General features: G+C 41.8%; 1 pseudogene across 1 annotated transcript; it reads right to left on the bottom strand.

Moving 5' to 3' along the window:
• Positions 1-3,426: 3,426 nt before the first annotated feature.
• Positions 3,427-4,360, bottom strand: LOC309801098 (deleted in azoospermia-like; annotated as a pseudogene). The gene has a single exon. The product of its transcript is annotated as a deleted in azoospermia-like (transcript).
• Between the last annotated feature and the right edge of the window lie 779 nt (positions 4,361-5,139).

Genomic DNA, 5,139 nt, shown 5'->3' with positions numbered 1-5,139 from the left:
CTTCAGCACTTCTGAATATTTTCCCATTCAAGGACCGTTACATAGGACACGGGAGCCCAGGGTGCTGATTCTGAACCGTGCCTCTCTGCCCAGGGGATGCCTAACTTGTCACTCTCTCGTGGCCACACGGAGCACAGACAGAGGTTCCTCCCCCGGGGCCCAGCCCGCTTTCCCACCCCCGCGTCCTGCCCCTCAGAGCCGCCCTCCATCTCAGCATTCAGGCCTCTCACAGAACACCCCCTGGAGGGTCATCTCGTGGCTCATTCCTCATCTCTCTTTTATCTTTGAAATGTCCTCATCTGGCAAGTCTCAGCATAAATTTCACTTCCTAATGTTCTGAGCACTCCCATCTCTCCCTGCCCAGTTCATCACTATGTTCTCTGGATGCCCTTGGTCCCTCGTGAAAACAGGGGGATGACGCTCCCTGTGGCATTCTGGAAAGAGATGCTGGGGTGCAGCTCTCCCGATAGAGCACCTGCTCAGCGAGGGACGGACACCCTCTAACATGGTACCCGGCAGATAGTTTGTGCTCGAACTGCACTTGCTGAAAAAAGAGAGAGGCGGGGGGGTGGCAACAGGGGAAAAAGACAAGAGTAGATGGATGGAAATTAGACACATGAGATCTTAGTCCAGGTTAAGACCACTATTGATTCAGGAAACTAATAGCCAACACATACAACTTTAAAGTTGACCAACTTGGCAGATGGACAGACAATGAGAAGCGTCTCCTGTGCTCACCTCTAACCTCTGCTTCCCCAAAGCAACACTAAATCTTGTATGAGCTTCCGGAACGTCTGGACCTGCACAAGCCCAGGTGTGTGACAATATCCATGTGGTAACATGTTCTCCTGTTTTCACACATCCTTCGCCGCCTCCCTGCCCTTGGAGACACAGCCAGGAGTCATCAGGGCCAGAGCTGGGTCCTGGTTCTCCTGCTCTCACGTGATTCCCTTGGCCTTTTCTTTATTTTTTTTTTTCAGTGTGTCAAGATTTGCTTTTATAAACTAACTTGGCCAGATTAAGAAACTGAACAATACTTACACTTCTGAACTTCAGGGATCTAAATCTTGTCACATGCTCCCCACCCAAATCCCCACTATCTTTTTAGATAATATGACATGCATAAGTAGGTCAAAACGCTTTTGAAAAAAATTTTTTTTTCTTTATTTCTATTTATTCATTTATGCAAACACAGTATCAACATAGGTAATAGGAAGACACTTTTAAGTTTAATTTTCCATTTTGAAAGGTTCAGAATTTTGGCTCTTCTTTCTACCTTTTTAAATACTTCAGTCCAACAAAAGAGCACACAAATAAAAAGTTTATTCCCTTTTCTTAAGGTCATATTGGGATAATTAGAATTGGCTCTTTAGAATTTAGATATCATTTATAGTAAACTGGAGATTTAATCATAGAATAATACATGTAAAATGTTATAGCACACACAAAAAAGTACAGAGAATTTTAAAAAGAACCAATTTCAGGGCACTTTCAATTCTGAGGCATAAGAAAGCACTCTTGGGGATCCTTAAGTTAAAAGACTCTTCCCTTCAGATTCAGAATGAAGATTATTAGGAATTGTAAGACAATGGGCACTGATGATATGGACGATGGAAGATTCATTAGGTTAGGGAAAAATGGAGTTTCCATGTTTTAGTGAAGGGGCCGGCCAATGAAAGAAAACCCAGGAAGCCACTTTAAACTCATGTCCATGGCAGGTCAAACGATGCTGATACAAGTGTTTCCCTTAGAAAGGTATTATCCCATTGCTACCTTTCCAAGGCTTAGCCCTCAAACTGTTTATACTGATAACTTCTCTTCTTCACATCACCTGTTCTAGGAGCAAACCGCCTGGAAGAATGGTGCTACAGACTGTAAAAGCAAGACTGTGGGTATAGCAAAGGGGCTCTGGATCTCAAGTTATTTGTCATGGTTTACACTGTCTAACGAGGAATCTAGCTGATCTAAAAATGGACTGTTAACTCTAAATCTAGTATATTTTGGGGATATGCTTATCGCTAAACAACTTTTTTGGTTTAGAAATGCCAAAACTTCCTTGACTCTCCTGGACATATTTTACTTTAAAAAAGGAAATATAATAGGCTAAAAAACAAAACTAAAAATCTATCTGTTCTTTAACAAATAACAAATATTTTAACGTTTTTATAGAAACAATTCCTTTCAGGTGCTCTGAGTAACTTTTAAGTGACATTAAAAAAAGTTTCAGGGCTTGCCTGGTGACATAGTGGTTAAGAATCCGCCTGCCAATGCCGGAGAAACGGGTTCGAGCCTTGGTCCGGGAAGATCCCACATGCCGCGGAGCAGCTAAACCCGTGCGCCACAACTACTGAGGCTGTGAGCCACAGCTACTGAAGTCCGTGTGCCTAGAGCCCGTGCTCTGCAACAAGAAGAAGCCACCACAATGAGAAGCCCGCGCACTGCAACGAAGAGTAGCCTCTGCTCACCTCAACTAGAGAAAGCCCGTGCACAGCAATGAAGACGCAACATAGCCAAAAATAAATAAATTTAAAAAAGAACAAAAAAAAGTTTCAGCCTTCTTGAATAACAATATTTTGCACAATTTAAGATACAGCCATTGAGTTTAGCATTTCAAGGGAAAAAAAGTAAAGAAAAAAAAGGAGAATGGTAACTTATCGAGAAGCTTATGTACTTAATAAAGTTTAGTTTGTTTTGGAGTCTTTAAAAAAAATTAGGCCCAGAATTTAATTATCCTCATTACCATCCCAATCGGATATCTCTATGTGTGGATTCTAGATAAAATAAAATATTTTGAACTAATAAATGTAAGACCCACTGATTGGACTGTTTGTTTGGAATCTGTTTTACTGGGTTTAGATAAGGAAAACGTCAATAAAGCTAACTACACACGGAGTTCCACGGACTAAAAATGCAGTTTTAAAAACTCTGCTTTTGTGGTAAATTTCTGGACAAATCATAAAAGCACAACATCATAGATATTGTACTGTTCACAGGTACTTGTTGCAGAAGTGAATTGCATGTATTTAAACTATCAAAATGCTGACCTTTCAAAATAGGTTTTCTAAAACAAATTTTTTTGAAAATCAGCATTTGCTTTTAAACTCTTCAAATGTCAGTTTTAAAAATCCTTACAGATAAATCTTAAAGTTATTCCTTTCAGTCTCAATTATTTTTTTACTTTTAACTATATATTGAACACAGAATCAGTTTCTAGGTAAATGTCTAATGAAAAACAGTTTCACTGTAAAATAAAACTAGGCAATCTAATATAACTTGTATAGAAAAGTCTGAGTGTGATTTATCAAAATTCAGACTTAAATTTCTATAATAGTTGAAAAACTTTCAGTCTCTCTTCTTACTATTCAAAACCTGCAACTTCCTAGACTAGAAAGTCAGCAGAGAAGATCAAACAGACTTAAGCACTGCTCAGCTTCTGCTAAAGTGATGAACTCTTATCCTTGAAGTAGTCATCTTGAGTAACAAGGGAGTTTCTCAGTCTGTTCTCTGGATTAAATAGACACGATTCCACCGTCTGTATGCTTCAGCCCACAGATTTCTTTGATGGGCCATTTCCAGAGGATGGAGTAGCTTCATGAATTGAGCATTCACTTGGCAAAACTTCAGCTCCTGGGTCGGCTTCATTACAGTGGTAGTTAACAGCTGTATAATCCAGAGGAATAACGTAACTCCTTTGTTCCCCAGGAGGCCACTGAGGTGGCATCTGATAATTATAAACCCACAGCTGATATCCAGTCATAACCTGAACTGGTGAATTTGGATTAAGGAGGATAAGCCTGAACATACTGATTCATCGTGGTTGGAGGCTGCATGTAAGTTTCAGTGTTGGGATTACTCCAGTGTTTGGATTACACTGAAACTGTGGTAGAGGAGGAGGATTAAAAACCAAAGGATGTGGCTGTCCATGATAAGCACTTAAATTTTGTTTCCTGATTGCAGGGCCCAGTTTCAGCTTTTTACCATGGAAACTTATCTGTGATTCTACTCTCTTCTGCACATCCATGTCATTATAAAATGAAACAAATCCATAGCCTTTGGACACACCAGTTCAGTCCGTGATTATCTTCACTTCTTTTACTGAACCATATCTAGCAAAGAAACTTACAATTTCGGTTTCATCCATCCTAACATCAATTCCACCACCAAAAAAAAAAAAGGTATTTGGCATGATTTCGCCTTCTGGTAAAACATAGCCTTGGCTGGTCATAGTTGATGAAGGCTGGGTGCTGGCCTCTCTGGAGGTGGTTGAGTTTGGAGTCTCAGGATTTGCAGCCTCAGGATGGCGGCAGCCAGGGTTCCCTCAGAGGGGCTTGAGGAGGATCAGGGGCTTTTGTTAGGCCTACTCGTGCCCGCCGCCTGGCTTGACTGGGCACAGGCGGATGAGCGGGGACAGTCAGAGACGGGTGGCGAGGCCGAGGGGCACAGGCGGACTCCCTTGGCCTTTTCCTTAGGATCACCTGTTGTAGATGGAAAATACTTTAAGGCCTGGATCAGATCATATTTTCTAGGCTGTCAGTACTAAGTTCATCCTAGTGGAGCCAGAGTTCTAACCAGTCCAGGGGAGGGTGTTAATGGAGGGCGGTGGTATTGATATTTGACATCATTAATTGATATTTACTATCATAATCATTATTATGGTACGATATCATTATCCTATTCTCTACCTGATTCTCTACCTCTCATACCTGATAAAGCAGGGAGGAAGCATTTGCACATTCTGACGGGTAATTGGCAAGGTGGCCTGAGTAAACAAGATACATAATAATGAGTGTGGAGTCATTTGGGAACCCCTAGGATCAGCTCTGTCCTGCTGAGCCAGACCCTTTTCCCAGCTACTTCAGCATTTTGTTAATAGCTCAGCACTGTAGCTGTCATGGAAAGGAAACGAGATTTTGCCATCCACTCTGGTGAGAAGCTACTGGCGTGTTTTACCCGCTTCCTGCATGTTCATTAGGGAATGTGACACTCCAGCCACCAAGCAGCCCCGACACCTCCTGGAAACACTTTTTGCTTCCTCTGCAATGCAGCTCTAAGCTGTCCTTTGAGCATTTGGCCTGCTGCTTGCTCTTGGAGCTCTGAGAGTTTCCTGGTGGGAGCCGATGAGTTTTTTGAAGAGCCGTG

The sequence above is a fragment of the Mesoplodon mirus genome (assembly GCF_964341445.2).
Source record: "Mesoplodon mirus genome assembly, chromosome: 3".
Lineage (NCBI taxonomy): Eukaryota > Metazoa > Chordata > Mammalia > Artiodactyla > Ziphiidae > Mesoplodon > Mesoplodon mirus.
Note: the sequence above shows the minus strand (reverse complement) of the source record. Positions and strands in the feature narration are given on the sequence as shown.